Source organism: Schistocerca gregaria, chromosome 6 (assembly GCF_023897955.1).
Source record: "Schistocerca gregaria isolate iqSchGreg1 chromosome 6, iqSchGreg1.2, whole genome shotgun sequence".
Taxonomy (NCBI): Eukaryota; Metazoa; Arthropoda; class Insecta; order Orthoptera; family Acrididae; genus Schistocerca; species Schistocerca gregaria.
Window position 1 is genome coordinate 374,712,598 of NC_064925.1, and position 17,542 is coordinate 374,730,139.

Below are 17,542 nucleotides of genomic sequence, written 5' to 3' on the forward strand. Positions count from 1 at the left end.
GAGTTGTCTGTAGTTCAGCCATGCCTAGACGGTCAGTACCGCGGTACGATCGCGTTCGCATTGTTACTTTATGCCAGGAAGGGCTCTCAACAAGGTAAGTGTCCAGGCGTCTCAGAGTGAACCAAAGCGATGTTTTTCGGACATGGAAGAGATGCGGAGAGACAGGAACTGTCGATGACATGCCTCGCTCAGGCCGCCCAAGGGCCACTACTGCAATGGATAACCGCTACCTACGGATTATGGCTCGAAGGAACCCTGAAAGCAACGCCACCATGTTGAATAATGCTTTTCGTGCAGCCACAGCACGTCGTGCTACGATTCAAACTGTGCGTAATAGGCTGCATGATCCGCAACTTCACTCCCGACGTCCATGGCGAGGTACACCTTTGCAACCACGACACCATGCAGCGCAGTACGGATGGGCCCAACAACATGCCGAATGGACCACTCAGGATTGGCATCACGTTCTCTTCACCGATGAGTGTCGCATATGCCTTCAACCAGACAATCGTCGGAGATGTGTTTGGAGGCAAGGCAGTCAGGCAGGCAGGCAGTCACACTGTCACACTGTCCAGCGAGTGCAGCAAGCTGGAGGTTCCCTTCTGTTTTGGGGTAGCATTATGTGGGGCCGATGTACGCCGCTGGTGGCCATGGAAGACACCGTAACGGCTGTACGATACTTGAATGCCATCCTCCGACCGATAGTGCAACCATATTGGCAGATTATTGTTGAGGCATTCGTCTTCATGTACGACAATTCGCTCCCCCATCGTGCACGTCTTGTGAATGATTTCCTTCAGGGTAACGACATCGCTCGACTATAGTGCCCAGCATGTTCTCCAGGCATGAACCCTATCGAACATGCCTGGGATAGACTGAGAAGGGCTGTTTATGGACGACGTGACCAACCAACCAACCACGCCGATTTGCCGTTGAGGAGTGGGACAATCTGGACCAACAGTGCCTTGATGAACTTTTGGATAGTATGCCACGACGAATACAGTCATGCATCAATGCAAGAGGACGTGCTACTGGGTATCAGAGGTACCGGTGTGTACAGAAATCTGCACCACCACCTGAGGAGGTCTCGCTGTATGGTGGTACAACATGCAATGTGTGGTTTTCATGTGGAATAAGAAGGATGGAAATGATGTTTATATAGATCTGTATTCCAATTTTCTGTACAGGTTCCGGAACTGTCGGAACCGAGGTTATGCAAAACTTTTTTTATGTGTGTACATATATAGATAAGCGGGGTAATAAATCTGACGAAATTAAGCAATTTCTCTGCAAGGTGCACTGACGTCAGAATACTCAGAAAATATACGTGAACAACCTCCGAAATTCTGTCGGTGGACTGAAGGTGGAATTTTTGGCAAGTGTTGGCTCAAGCCAAATGCACTAAACGCAAAAATATCGGGAAATAAGAGAACCGACTCATACTTAAAACATTGCAGAATGTGCTGCAAACAGCATAACATCGAGAAGACGAAGTCTGAAGCCGTCTGTGCCTTAAGAACGTCTGTGCAGCCATCATCTGGAAGAGCAAGGCACGGGTGTGTCTCAACCACACAACTACTTTTTACAACGTTTAACTCACTTTAAATTTGCAATACGTAATTGTGATTAGTATCCTGTATGAACTTCACCTTTTGTGATTAATACACCAGCGATTGTAATAAGTAAATCAATAATATGCCATAAAAAAGTAGTAGTTAAGACGTGAAAATCGGAGCTGCGTGATGCCCATGATATGATGTTATCAAAATCAGTCCTCTGCCTGGAAGTCGTGGCGTACTCCTGTAATCCAAGCTAGGCTGTTGAGTGGGAGACGTCTGGAAATGAAATGCAGATTCGGCTGTTTCATGAGCTCAGGAACAACCGCTATAACTTCATCGAGCTCTGCAGACGAATAGATGGCATCGTGGCCGTTTCGGCAAGTGGTGGCTCCTGTTTAAGAGAAGACGATTGCGCTAATCAAAAGAAAATCAGGAAACCAAGGCACACGACTCACAAAGAAAACGTTGCGGAACATACTGCTAAAAGAAAAACATCTAAAAGACAAACTCTGAAACCCTCGGTGCCCCAAGAACGCTTCCTTGCAGCAACGATCATCTAAGAAGAGTGAGGTGTGGGAGACGCTCCACCTCAAACAACATCTTTTCATAATATTTTACGTATTCTAAATTTGCGTTACCTGAGCATCACTAGAATTCTGTGCGATTTTCATTTGGTCTGGTTGGTCCAACAGCGATAGCAATAAGTAAGTCGACTGCAATGTTATTAAAACTAGTAGGTCGGGCACATGAAATTTGAATTACGCCATGCTCATGTTATTGTGTTCTTAAACGCAATCCTCTGTCTGGGAGGCTTGGCGTATTCATGTAATCTAAGTTACAGGGAGGCCGTTGTGTGGAGAGATCTGGAAATCAGCTACAGATTCTGGCTAAGAACGACGGCGATAACTTGTTCGAGCTCTGAAGACGAACAAACGGCGGTACAGAATTTTCGGCTTGAGGTGGTTATAGTTTGCGTTCATTTAAAATAGAAGTTTTTATTAATTGATTAATAGGAAGAAGAGAGAATGGAGTTACTTTAATGACATGAGTTAAGGAACAGATCGGCGTAATCAGTGATCGCTGATTTACTGTAATTGTGGTGAAGGATGGCAGAGTAATGCTATTTTAATGCCTGGATGAGGTTGCCAATGCAATGATTATCTATAAGAAATTGAACTTCGTGCAATGACTTTAGAATAGATGTAAGTTCTATTATTGGCCACGTGATATGTATATAAGGCTGCTGTAATGGCTGTCAGTCAGAGCGTCAACGGATTAGAGTTGTCCAATCTAACTTGTTGCTCACTATCGCAAAAGCTGGAAAAATAATTGATAGTCGGTGTTAGGACAAGGAAACATGATATTATAGAATGAAAGACGTCATCTCTCTCTCAATATTGTATTATTAACCTAAATAGTACGGAAAGTAGCATGTCACTACCTTATCTTAGCTGTTGTGACAGGAGCGCTAGGAATGGGTAGCGATATAGGAACCGGAGTTTTATGTATCACTTGCCTTTTTAACTAAATCCCAGTGATAGTCTAAGGTTTACTTACTTCACAAACGACAAACGAAAAACACATCATGAAGGAATTATCCGAATGGGACGGATATCAGTAGATGTGATGTACAAGTACAGACAAACAAATGATTTCAATTTCAGATAAGTTGCGTCATTTATTCGTGAAAAAGAGCTTCACAAACTGAGTATGTCAATATGCAATGGTCCACCGCTGGCCCTTATACAAGCAGTTATTCGCACTGGAACTGACTTGGAGGATTGCTGGATGTCCTCATGAGGAATACTGTGCCACATTATGTTCAATTGGTGCTTTAGATTGCTGGTTTCAGACCCCCTGGCCATAACGCTCCAAACGTTCTCATTTTTGGACAGATCCGGCGACCTTGTTGGCCAAGGTAGGATTTGCCAAGCACGAAGACAAGCATTAAAACCTCTCACCTCATGCGGACGGGCATTATCATACTGAAATATAAGCTCAGGGTGGCTTGCCGCCGGCCGCGGTGGTCTCGCGGTTCTAGGCGCGCAGTCCGGAACCGTGCGACTGCTACGGTCGCAGGTTCGAATCCTGCCTCGGGCATGGATGTGTGTGATGTCTTTAGGTTGGTTAGGTTTAAGTAGTTCTAAGTTCTAGGGGACTAATGACCACAGCAGTTGAGTCCCACAGTGCTCAGAGCCATTTGAACCATTTTTGGCTTGCCATTAAGGGCAACAACACCGGGCGCAGTATATCTTCGACGTACCGCTGTACTGTATGGGTGTCGCGGATGACTAACACAGGGATCCTACCATGAAAACATGCTAGGCCATCACTCCTGGTTGTCCGGCCGTACGTCCGGCGGCAGGGAGACTGGTGTCCCACCGCTGTCAGGGGAGTCTCCAGACTCTAAGACAATATATACTACATATTACCGGCACTGGGCGAAATCCGGAATTCTGTAGGACGCTATAACATCTAAAATCGAACACCGAAGTATGAAAAGACTGATTCACTATGCGATCAAAAGTATCCGGACACATGGCTGAAAATAACTTAGAATTCCGTGGCGTCCTCCATCGGTAATGCTGGAATTCAATATGGTGTTGGCCCACCCTTAGCCTTGATGGCAGCTTCCACTCTCGCAGTCATACGCTCGAAGTCGGCGTTCCAAAACATCCCAAAGTTGTTCTGTAGGATTCAGGTCAGGACTCTGTGCAGGACAGTCCATTACAGGGATATTATTGTCATGTAACTACTCCGTTCAGGTCGCGCATTATGAACAGGTGCTCGATAGTGTTGAAAGATGCGGTCGCCATCCCCGAATTGGTTTTCAACAGTGAGGAGCAAGTAGGTGCTAAAAACATTAATGTAAGCCTGTGCTGCGATAGTGCCACGCAAAACAACAAGAGGTACAAGCCCCCTCCATGAAAAACACGACCACACCATAAAAAATGTTCAAATGTGTGTGAAATCTTATGGAACTTAACTGCTAAGGTCATCAGTCCCTAAGCTTACACACTACTTAACCAAAATTATCCTAAGGACAAACACACACACACCAATGTCCGAGGGAGGACTCCAACCTCCACCGGGATCAGCCGCATAGCGACCGCACCATAACCCCACCGCCTTCGAATTTTGCTGTTGGCACCACACACGCTGGCAGATGACGTTCACCGGGCATTCGCCATACCCACACCATGCCATCGGATCGCCACATTGTGTACCGCGGTTCGTCACGCCACACAACTTTTTTCCACTGTTCAATCGTCCAATGTTTACGCTCCTTACACCAAGCGAGGCATCGTTTGCCATTTACCGGCGTGATGTGTAGCTTATGAGCAGCCGCTCGACCATGAAATCCAAGTTTTCTCACTCCCGCCTAACTGTCATAGTACTTGCATTGGACTCTGATGCAGTTTGGATTTCCTGTTTGATGGTCTGGATAGGTGTCTGCATATTACACATTACGACCCTCTTAAACAGTCTACGGTCTTTATCAGTCTACAGACGAGGTCGGCCTGTACGCTTTTGTGCTGAACGTGTCCCTTCACATTTCCACCTCACTATTAAATCGGACGCAGAGGACCTGGGGATGTTTAGGAGTGTGGAAATCTCGCATAGAGACGTATGACACAAACGACATCCAATCACCTGACCACGTACGAAGTCCATGAGTTCTGTGGAACTGCCCATTCCGCTTTCTCTCGATGCCTAATGACCTCTCAGTTCGTTGATATGGAGTTCCTGGCAGTAGGTGGCAGCACAATGCACCTGTAAGTAGGCTGTTTAGGTTCTTATATTGGTAACGCCGCCGCCATGTAGCGCTCTGTATGAAAATCGCTGTCTGTGCTGTGTGCAGTCTGTGACTGGTTTGCATTGTTGTCTGCCATTGTAGTGCTGGGCAGCGGCAGCTGGATGTGAACAGCGCGTAGCGTTGTGCAGTTGGAGGTGCTCGCCAGCAGTGGTGGATGTGGGGAGAGAAATGGCGGAGTTCTGAAATTTGTAAGAATGGATGTCATGAACTGATATATATATATATATATATATATATATATATATATATATATATATATATATATATATATATATATATAATGTTGAGGTAAATACATTATTTGTTCTCTATTAAAATCTTTCATTCGCTAAATATGCCTATCAGTAGTTAGTGCCTTTCGTAGTTTGAATCTTTTATTTAGCTGGCAGTAGTGGCGCTCGCTGTATTGCAGTAGTTCGAGTAACGAAGATTTTTGGTGAGGTAAGTGATTTGTGAAAGGTATAGGTTAATGTTAGTGAGAGCCATTCTTTTGTAGGGATTTTTGAAAGTGAGATTGCGTTGCGCTAAAAATATTGTGTGTCAGTTTAAGCACATTCGTGCATAATTTCACACCTAATATGAAAAATGTATTTTTTAGGGGGTATCCGGATACTTTTGATAACATAGTGTATTTTATACATTGCACAGGCATTCTATACTTTGCGGGATTGTCTGCCGGCGAAGTATATAATACGCCTAAGCCCACCAGTTATTTCTCGCCACCACTGTTTGCAGTTGCGATCGGGTCTTTGTTTAATGGTTGCGAAGACAGCCTGTTGTTGTACGGAAGTCAACTATCATCGTCCCGGATATTCCACAATAATTCTACAGTGTATAGCCTCCGGCTGAAATTCCACAGACACTCTCCCGTTATCCTTCCCCTGTTGTTCTTGTATCACCATTTCAGAAAGAGGTGTAGTGCCAAGACTGGAATCACACCACGCTGACATGCGACGACGATTCAAGGATGAATTATGTGAAGTAAGATCCAATGCTGCAAAAACTGTGTTTTGCTAACCTAAACCAGTTACCAAAACTTTGTCAACGATGTGTAAAAGGCTAAGACAACCATGAAGAAGGAACCACGGAACTGCTGCCTGCTGAAACACTGTGACGTAATGATACTCAAGAGTAAGACTAATTTGATACATCCTGTTAAAGAAGATAGTAGAGTTACTCGATTTTACGTCTTGGACTCTGCGTTAGTTGATATACTCCATAAGGCCCATTTGGCTATTGTACATGGAGGGCAAGGAAAGACGGAGAAGGAACTTCCATGCAAGTAAAAGAACATTTTCCTTTACCCATTATGATACTGAGGTGTACCGGTACATTAATCTTCTTGAGCCTCGCCAGAAGAAGCAGTAAGGTGTTAAAAAGGGTGCTGTAGTCAAGCCAATGGCTTTTTTTTTTTTTTTTTTTGGAATGCACATACCGTTCTCAAGTCGATCTCATCGACTTTTAGTCCCATCCTGGTAGAGAGAACAAGTTTATAATGATATACCAAGATCATCCCACTAAGTTTGTAGTTTTCAGGGCTCTGAAATCAAAAAGAGCGGAAGAATTAGCATACAACCTCATCGACAAATTTACATTGCTTGGTGCTCCAATGATTCTACAGCCCGATAGCGGCAAGAAATTTGCAAACTATGTGGCTGTCCACCTTGAAGATCATCCATGGTAAGCCGCGCCTCTCAAAAAATCAAGGGAGCGTCGAAAGAGCAAATCAAGACATTGCAGATATACTGTGTGCTTGCATGCAAGATGAAAAAACTAACTGCTAGAGTGACGGGCTGCGGTTCGTCAAATTTACGAAAATCAGAGTTTTTCATTCTGACATTAACAGGATACCATACGAAGCCCTATTCGACTGCAAAGTTACAGTACGTCTCTCGATGTCGTCCCTGTCTGACGACATTTTACAAGACGTAGAGACTGAGGAAGAGTTGGAAAAAAAATAACAGAGAGCGTACAAACAACTCACCAGTGGAAAGAACCACGAGGTGAATCCATGCAAGAGCCACAGCTCCCTGCGGACGACATAGCTGAGAAGGCAATCCATGATGGAGGGAACCAAGACAATGATGTAGCCATGGTTATCTACATCTACATCCATACTCCGCAAGCCACCTGACGGTGTACCCTAAGTACCTCTATCGGTTCTCCCTTCTATTCCAGCCTCGGAGCGTTCGTGGAAAGAAGGATTGTCAGTATGCTTCTGTGTGGGCTCTAATCTCTCTGATTTTATCCTCATGGTCTCTTCGCGAGATGTCTGTGGTTACCGAAGATCCATTTTGTTTTGATATCTGTTGCGTCTCCTTAAAAGAAACCAGCGGGGCTTCTACATGTCAAAAGTGTGGTCGAAGCTTGTTGCCATCTGTGGACATTCTTCTAAAGATGATAACGGCGACGAAGCAAAAGGTTACTGAACCTTGATATTCAGGGCAAGAAGACTGAAAGGGAGTATATAAAAAAAAATCCTACTATGCCTTTGAGTCCCACGGCGCGAGTTGCGATTCCTGACCTAGACAAAGGGCGGAGGTGACTCATGTAGTCTGTTGGCAGTTGTTATGAAAGTGACGGAAGATGGCTTTTACCGACGAAACAGTAGAAGTAATCTTAAAGCAGCTCTACGCAAATCAGAGGTCACCGTATGTTCAAAGAACTAAATGAAAATTGAAGACGTTCCTGACCAGGAAATACCTCTCCGATCTGCAGCTACTTCTCAGTCCACAGGAAGCGGCCAAGGATTCGTCAAGTAGATGTGCAACACGAAATGCCAAAATGTGAGGTGCCTTTGATGAAAAAGAAAGTTAAGTGCAATTCAAAACGTCACTCATGCCCTCCCTGCTGCAACAAGTGGGCCATGCTAGTTCTGCTTTGTGTAACAATATTCTGTTATAATTCTTCTTTAAAACGTGACAATTATGTGGTGTCTAATTGCCAAAACATAATTTTTTGTGAATAATAAGAGTGAGTACTTACTGTAACAAGTACTTCAGTCTCAGTTCTGTTTTCATTTTTTTCTGGTAAGAATATTTCGTAGTTTTGTTGTTTCAGTTTCAAATGCGTACTAATTAATTAATAAAGCCTTCTCATCCAGTGGCCTTTTAACGCTTTTCGTAAATGTTACTGGTCATTCTGTACAATGCTTATGAATTGTATAGAATGCCTAGGAAAAGCATGTAACATTTTCATTTAGATGATACAGTTACGGGCATAACTGGTGACTGGAGACAGGTCACTTGGAAACGGAGATCCGATGTTTCCACAGATCGAGGACACGCTGCACATTCCACTTGATGTTGTCTAAAGAGGGACAGCGGTGACGATGCAGAAACAGCGGTTTGTATGCAAACGAGGAGCCACTTAGGAGCACTGCGAGGCAGCGCCGCGGCTTTCGCAACAGAAGACCGTTTTGTCCCACAGTTTCCCTGCAGGTGATCCCAGCCACGTGCTATTCTCGTTTCTCAAAAAACATATTTATTGCTTTCGTGAATGCCTGTAGACGCTTTCGATGTCCATTTATGGTGATTAATTAACCAATTAAAAACGTTTTGCAACCCCCCCCCCCCTCCTGACTCGCATAGTTTGTGGTTTTTCTTTATAGAAACTTCCTTCCCAACACTTCCTTGAAGACAGGGAATGGCTACCTAGTGGAAAAAAAAGTAACACAGCAGAGGTGCTTAGCAGAGCGTACTGAGTATTGTAATGGAAGGGGTCAGTACAGCTGTCTTGTCACGTGTCCGAGGACATGATACATTAAATTGTCGACACGATCCAACGGAACCAAAATTATAATTTTGTATTTACTATATTTATGCACTTAATGTAATATCGGGGATATGACTAAAATAATTTTAAATTTGTATACACTGAAATAACACATGTAATTAAAGTAAGGTTTATTCTTTAAAAACATATTTTTTCATATTTTTAGTCAGATTTGAAATAACAATTACATTAGATTATTATCGTTGTTTCTATTTTTATAATTTACTACCAGACAAACGCGGCATTGCTCGGCTATTCAGTTTACTAATTTACAATTAGAAGCGAAAACAAAAAATGAACTTAGTAGTGTAATATCCTAGACAGTTTCTGTACGCTTTGCGCTGATGCTTCGTATGCCACGAACACGCTTTTGCAAACATCTCTACGGCAATGTCTCTTGATAGCTTTATGGACGACTATTGTTTTCGCCGACAGGCGTTTGCGCTTGGCAGTTGAAAGCTTCCAAAAGCGTTTCCAGGTGCCAGGGATTTTCTTAAGCTGACTCGACTGTAGGAATGTCTTAGCAGACACAAGAAATGTATTAAAATTTCATGCTTGATGCGACCTTTTTTTGATACATCTCAGTGTTTATGACGTCATATCTCTTAGGCTATGTGTCGTACAATGAAATATTTGCGTGAGCGCAATCACCTGCATACGTGGAAACTGTCTGCAAAATGTGTTGCGAATAGAGAAAAGGCAAAGAAGTAATAAATTTAAACTTCATGCATAATGCGGCAATTATCAACGCATCTATGTGTTTATGAAGTCATACACTGAAGCGCCAAAGAAACTGGTATAGGCGTGCGTATTCAAGTATAGAGATATACAAACAGGCAGAATACGGCGCTGCGGTCGTCAACGCATTTATCCACTATGTGATCAAACGTATGCAGACACCTGGCTGAAAATGACTTACAAGTTCGATCGCCCTCTGCCGGTAACGCTGGAATTCAATATGATATGGTCCATCCTCAGCATTGATGACGCCTTCTACGCTCGCAGGTAGATGTTCAATCAGGTGCTGGAAGGTTTCTTGGGGAACGGCAGCCCATGTTTCACGGACTGCTACACAGAGGAGGGGTATCGATGTCGGTCGGTGAGGCCTGGCACGAAGTCGGCGTTCCAAAACATCCCAAACGTATTCTGTAGTACTCAGTTCAGGACTCTGTGTGGGCCAGTCCATTACACAGATGTTATTGTCGTGAAACCAAAAAATGTTCAAATGTGTGTGAATTTCTAAGGCACAAAACTGCTTAAGTTGTCGGTATCTAGACATACACAGTACTTAAATTAACTTAAACTGACTTATGCTAAGAACAACATACACTCACCCATGCCCGAGGCAGGACTAGAATCTCCGGCGGAAGGAGCTGCGCAGTCCGCGACATGACGCCTCAAACCGCGAGGCCGCTCGGCGCGGCCTTGTCATGTAACCACTCCGCCACAGGCCGTGCATTATGAACAGGTGCTCGAACGTGTTCAAAGATCCAGTCGCCATCCCCGAATTGCTCTTCAGCAGTGGGAAGCAAGAAGGTGCTTAAAACATCAATGTAGGCCTGTGCTATAACAGTGCCACGCAAAGCAACAAGGGTGCAAGCCCCTTCCATGAAAAACACGTCCACACCGTAACACCACGGCTTCCGAATTTTACTGTTGGCGCTACACACGGTGGCAGATGACGTTCACTGGGCATTCGCCATACCCACACCCTGCCATCGGATTACCACATTGGTTCGTCACTCCACACAACATTTTCCATTGTTCAATCGTCCAATGTTTACCCTTATTTTGACAAATTATTGATTATTGTTCATCGGTGTGACATCCTTAGCAGGTAAGACTGAAAGAAGACACTGAGGAAACACAATGAAGGGAGGCGTGTTTCGCCGCGGGATGGTTTAGTCGGCGCGAGAGCGTTGCAAATGTGTTCCTCAGATTCCATTGGCAGACGCTACAGGAGAGGTGTTGCGCATGACTGACAGGTTTACTATTGAAATTTCGAGAAGATACCTTCCGGCGAGAGTCCGACAACATATTACTTCCTCCCACTCACGAAATGACCACGACAATAAATTCGGGAAATTAGAGTTAATACAATGGCCTACCTACCTACTCTCCCCAAGCGTAATTTTCGAGTGAAACTTGGCAGGGGGGATCAGTTAGTGCTACCACAAGTACCCTCCGCGACACATCGTTTGGTGGCTTGGGGAGAATGATGTAGATGTAAATGATGCCAAGGTCTACAGCTGTCATAGTACCTTCGATTACTATCACAGGTGCAGGGTATGCTCAGGGGAGTGTTACCCATAGCGCAATACTGCCGTCACCGACCTGAATGCCTAAGAGGTGCGTGTTTCCAACAGCCGTCCTCCTGGATGAAGGAGTATCCAGCCACGACAATACATCTGGTGAAACAAGAGAAGAAATTCATCTAACCAGGCGGCACATTTCCTTTAAACCACGGTCCAATTTCGACAATCCTGAGCCCACTGCAGTCGTATCTGCGATGTCGTTGCGTCATCATGGGAAGACCTAGGTGTTACCTGCTGCGGAGTCCCACTTTCAGCGGTGTGATCCGACACACCTGTTCCTGCATCAGCACTCGACTCTGTCGCCACATCAGTCACTGCCTACCCTGCTGTATAGCACATGCAAGCCTCCAACCCCCACGTTTTGTGATGACGTGTAGACGTGTAACACCTTGACGCCTATTCATGGATTAATCGTCCTTGAACAACTTTTCGTACACGCTTATGACACTAGCACACGAACAGCCTAACATTTTGACCGTTAACGAGATGTCCGTTCCCTGGCGCCGGGCCGTAAGTATGTGGCCTCCATCAAAGTATATGCGAATAGTATGTGTTTTTTCGATCTGTTCTTTTGGACATGTCCGAAAGAACCTTTACCATCCGTGACCCTGAAGCATTCTAGAATGAAATGATAATTAAATCAAGACCCTACGCTGCTGACAGGCGCTGATATACATCAACGGGGAGAGTTGAAAATGTATGCCCCGACCGGGACTCAAACCCGCGACCTCCTGCTTACATGGCAGACGCTCTATCCATTTGAGCCTCCGAGGGCACAGAGGATAGTACGACTGGAGGGACTTATCCCTTGCACGCTCCCCCTGAGTCTCACTCACATTCCCAATGTAATGCCCTCGGTGGCTCAGATGGATAGAGCGTCTGCCATGTAAGCAGGAAATCCCGTGTTCGAGTCCCGGTCGGGGTACACATTTTCAACTGTCCCTGTTGATGTATATCAACGCCTGTCGAGAGCGTATGGTCTTGATTTAATTATCATTTCACTTCATAAAAGTCGCTTAAGGCAGTGACGTTCCCCATACTCTCGCTAGAATGATTCCCTATACGTCTCTGCTGCGCTTACATACTGTTCGTACCGTGTCGTTTGACCGACAAGGGATCCGGACGCATTTAATTTCGCACTAGACTGTAGTCGCAGGGTTTCTGATGACCTCTATATTTTAGGGTTTTAATGCTCAGTACGGAGTAGATAATAGAATTAATATCTTACACACTAGCATTCAGTGACTGTATCTTAATCTTAAGCGTGATGTTAGGCCTTCTTGAAAGAGGTGGAATAACAGTTTGTGTTCTGGAGAATTCGACGCGGTTCCGTCACGTTAACGTGACCACCACTTGTGTTGGAGGTCATCGTGCAGTAACCACTCACAGACGGCAGGTGGCAGCAGTACCAGCGGCGAGTGCGTACAGAGTGTCGGGGGACGGAGAAAACAGTGCAGTCGTTGTCGAAATACGGAAAAGGAGCAATTTACCTGACATCCAAAAGAGCACGATCATTTGGGATAGATTAAAAGGGGTTGCTTATGGACGCCGTGTTTCATCGGCCACTCTGAGGGATCTACGCCGAATCGCCGTTGAGGAGTGGGTCAATCTGGACCGATAGTGCCTTGATGAACTTGTGGATAGTATGCCATGATGAATACATACGAATCTGTCAATGCAAGAAGACGTGCTACTTGGTATTTGAGTTACCGGTGTGTACAGCAATCTGGACCACCACCTCTGAAGGTTTCCCCGTATGGTGGTACAACATGCAATGTGTGGTTTTCATGAGAAATAAAAAGAGTGGAAATGATGTTTATGTTGATGTGTATTCCAATTTACCGTACAGGTTCCGGAAGTCTCGGAACTGAGGTGATGCAAAACTTTTTTTTGATGTGTGTACAATTCGTACAGAAACCAGACCCCAGTGATAAGGAGTTGATGCATACTAAAAGGAAGCAGTAGTTGAGAAGACGTAATTCTTTTGTAATCAGTGAAGGGAACCAAAGAGAAATTTGGAACGTGAATGTTGAATGTTGGTTTAAGAGAAACAAAAACTTTACAGTTGCCGATGAAATTGTAGTTCTGCCAGAGGTGGCAAAGTACTTGCCAAATCATACAAACAGAATGGGCGACGTCTTGAAAATAGGTTACAGCATGAACACTGATAAAAGCGAAATTAGGGTAATGCAATACATTCTATAAGTGCCAGAGACTGCTTGGGGAAATAGATCGGAAATTGACACACTAAATGTAGTAATCGAGTTTCACTATTTGGGCAGCCGAATAATTGACCATAGGAAAGCTAAAGACGGTATATAATTCTGACTTTTAAAAAAGGAAATTCTGTTGCTGAATATGGAATATATATTTACATGTTGGGAAGTGAGTTACTTTAAGAGGTCATTTGTCTTGGGTGCAGCCTTGTAAAGAAGTAGAAAGCACGCAATAAACAGTTCAGCCAAGAAGAGAAATAGAAGCTTTTGAAACGTGGTGTTATAGAAGAGTGTTGAAAATTACATAGCAAGGTGGTACAGATAATGAGAAGATAATTGAACCGAAGGAGAGAGGCGTAAAATTGTGGTCCAACTACACAAAGGTAAGGAACCGTTTGACTCTTGAAGTTTTTCCGGAGTAATGGCAGTTCCATGAGAGTTCAGGAAAGCAGCCGGAGGACCTCGACATCTTTCGATATATGTCTGCTAACAACTATTTTGTCATCTTCAGATGAGCGTTTTACACAGAGTAAAACTCACGCTGAGAGAAGAGAATAGTGGTCAGCCGATATATCGTGGCAAGATGTTGAAGACATCCGGCTGCAGACCTTAAACCTCCCGGAATAAGGAATCTGTTGATAGGACACATCCTAAGACATTGACGAATCATAAATTTGGTCCTGAGGGGGGGGGGGGGGGGGAGGGGAGTGTGGTGCTAAGAATTGCAGAGGGAGAGTAATGGTTGACTACAGCAAGAAGTTTCAAACAATCTAGGTTGCAATACTTATGAAGAGATGACAAGGCTTGCACAGGGCAGACTAGCGTAGTAAGTTGCGGCAGTCTAGTCTTCGAACTGAAGGCCGCAATAAAAACTTCTTGAAAATGTGCTGTTTTGCTTGTGTCTAAAGCGATGAAGTTTTAGCAACCAGGGTGAATTCTGATTAGTCAGCGCACTTGCGCAAAATTGTGCTTCTAAAGGGGGAAGATGACGAGTTTTTGGCATTTTACAACTACTTAGCGTGGTACACTGTATAACCTAACTGAACAAAGACAGGGACAAGGCAGAGGAAATACACTGCCTTAGTAAGGCGCTGTGTGTGAGGAACACGGATGAACGAATGTTGTCAGTTCATAATTTCTCCTGGCATTTCTCTTTTACAGTGTATTAGAAACGCATTGGGAATGATTACAAATGTATAGTCTAGAGTTTTATTTTTTGTCGTTTAATCTGTTACAACGTGAGAATGGACTACGTGAGATGTTTCTATCAGATGAAGAAGACGCAGTCTTTAAACGATCCCATAAAAAAGGGCGTCGGAGGTGATTATAAAAATCACCAACGGAGCGTAGCAGGGAAACCAGAGACGGTTGCTAAAGCAGATCTCTTAAACAGAGAAAACACAAACTGAAATGTGTAACACTCATTTCACGACACATTCCGCAAACTTGATGCCACTTTGATTTCACACGCAATATCGACAAGTGCAGGATTTGCTATCGACTTTGTGATTAGGAAGAATATCAATTTTATTGCTTCTCGTTTCAGTCGCACAATTTTAAATGTCATCTTACGTTCCTTCCTAACCACACATATGGAATAGCTTAATATTTATTTCATCCTTCGTTGTCTAACAAGAAGGAAATGTACATAACGTTATACACTGCAGAACATACTTGTATTACATTTTTAAGGAAATTCCAGGGTATGTTTAAAAATTGCAGGTAACGGGATACGAACTTAAATCCTTTGGCTACAGATACCAAGGTACTATCCATTACGCTATCACTTCGACATGCATTCGACATGTATTCGTCTTCGGTCTTGGTTGTCACAGTATCTCTCGAAGGCATGTATCGTTGATGCACTATTAACTGACATTTAATGATAATGGTGACATGTCTGTAATACATTTTCAGTGCGCTGTTACACTGAAATGGAATACTGCAAGTTACAATAATGCTTAATTAACGGTAACATCTCACTCTTAAGAGAGCACTCTGATATGGAAGCGTTAATTGTCGATAAATGTAACATTTAATTATAACAATAGTCTAATATATCGTACCGAGAAGGTCGTGTTTTACAAATCTCATGACCGCGACGCGTTTGCAGGAAATCTTGTCAAATAAGAATTACAAAAATTAAATATCTTTCACAGAGCAACGAAAGGTTCAAAGTGTTATATAAAACCTATAGGTGTTGTTAGATGCCAATGGCAACTGGTACAATTACAGCAGAAAGAATTTTTATAATAGGTTTATTTATTTAATGATCAGTGGATTTTCGAGAGCTATATTCCTAGTTACTAATTAATGTCAAATAATATGAGAATTTTAAAAAATTCAAGTTTGTATTATTCAATGGTCCAAGGAAACTGAAATATTTGTGACATTTTCCTCTACAAAAGAACTGTGAAGAAAAGAACTAAACCACACAGTAAGTAAGTGTGGACTGTGACCTAATATCCAGGGGTAAGTATTAGTGTGATCGTGATTCTTTTACATCGGCGTTGTAGTGAGAGACAGTGTTGACTAGGGATTTCACTTAACAGGGACAGGAAAGTACAGAAATACACTGCGAGTAGAAGTACTGAAAATGTATAACGATAATGGGAGGAGGCGCAGAAATGTGTTGTCATACGTAACCGGAATAGATACAGGCAGTGAAGGAACAGCATCAGAAAGCCATCTAAGTAAGGTACCGTGTGTGGGAAAAACTAACGAGTAGTTCTTGGAACACAACACCTGAACAATTAATTCCTTTCTACTGATGGAATGGGTTTGTTTATAAATAACTTTTCTGCCACCAGTCACGATTTTATTTTATCCATACGGCGCGTTACGGGAAATGATTGCCATTTTCAACTGTCTTTTTTTCTTTGTACTTGCCATTTTACGTAATGTTTTCAATGTGTGAGATTCTGCTTTGTTTTGTTGACTTTTACAGCAACATATAAAATCTGCGCAATTTTTTGTTAGTCATCGACAAATTTGGATGAACCTGTACTTACAGTTAATGGCATATCTGTGCAGAGTTTCACACATTTTAAACATCACACATGACTTTCAGTGCACAGCATACATGAAGAGTAACTTACATAAACTAACAATTAAAAAGACATTTTTAGATGTAGTTGACAGAGTTAATCTTAAAGGTCTTCCAGAGAGAACGACATGCTTTTGTAGAAAGGACATTTATCGTAACAATATGTATCATAATTCACTTATAGCTATTTTACAATGCTGCTTACTGTTACTATTTTTATTTAGGTCTATTGTCAAAGCATCTGAAGAAATTCACTTATCCACTTTCAAGTTTCTCGTTTAGCATTTTGTCTTCATATTTTCCGTAATGTAGCTATATCACCAGTTTTTCTAACAAACCCATTTTGCGTCCTTTATTTAGTCGGTGAAGTACTTTGACATTTTGCTGTACTTTTCCAAATGGATATCCTGTATTACGTACGTGTGTGACAATAGTTGACTTAATATGATAATCATAGGTTGTAGTCATTACATCAGTATCCATGGCGATAGGTCACTGATAAAAAATGACTTATAGTGTTCTATCAGCCAAAAATTTGGTATGGTAAAGCAACACGGCATCAGTAATCGGGTGTACATTTCCCCTTTGCGAGTACCGAGCTGCTTTCTTCGCAACAGACCTGCTTAGTGGGCTGCCTATAGCGTTAGGCGTACCCCGCAAACTTCAACTACTTGTGTAGTTGGTATTGTAGAAACAAGTCCAGTTATATGCTGATATCACACCGTTTCGCGAAACCTTTACTCGGTTCGCACAAGGCATAGTTATTTGTGGTCAGATTGCCTAAAACTCTTGGAATTGTCTGAAAAGTCAAATGA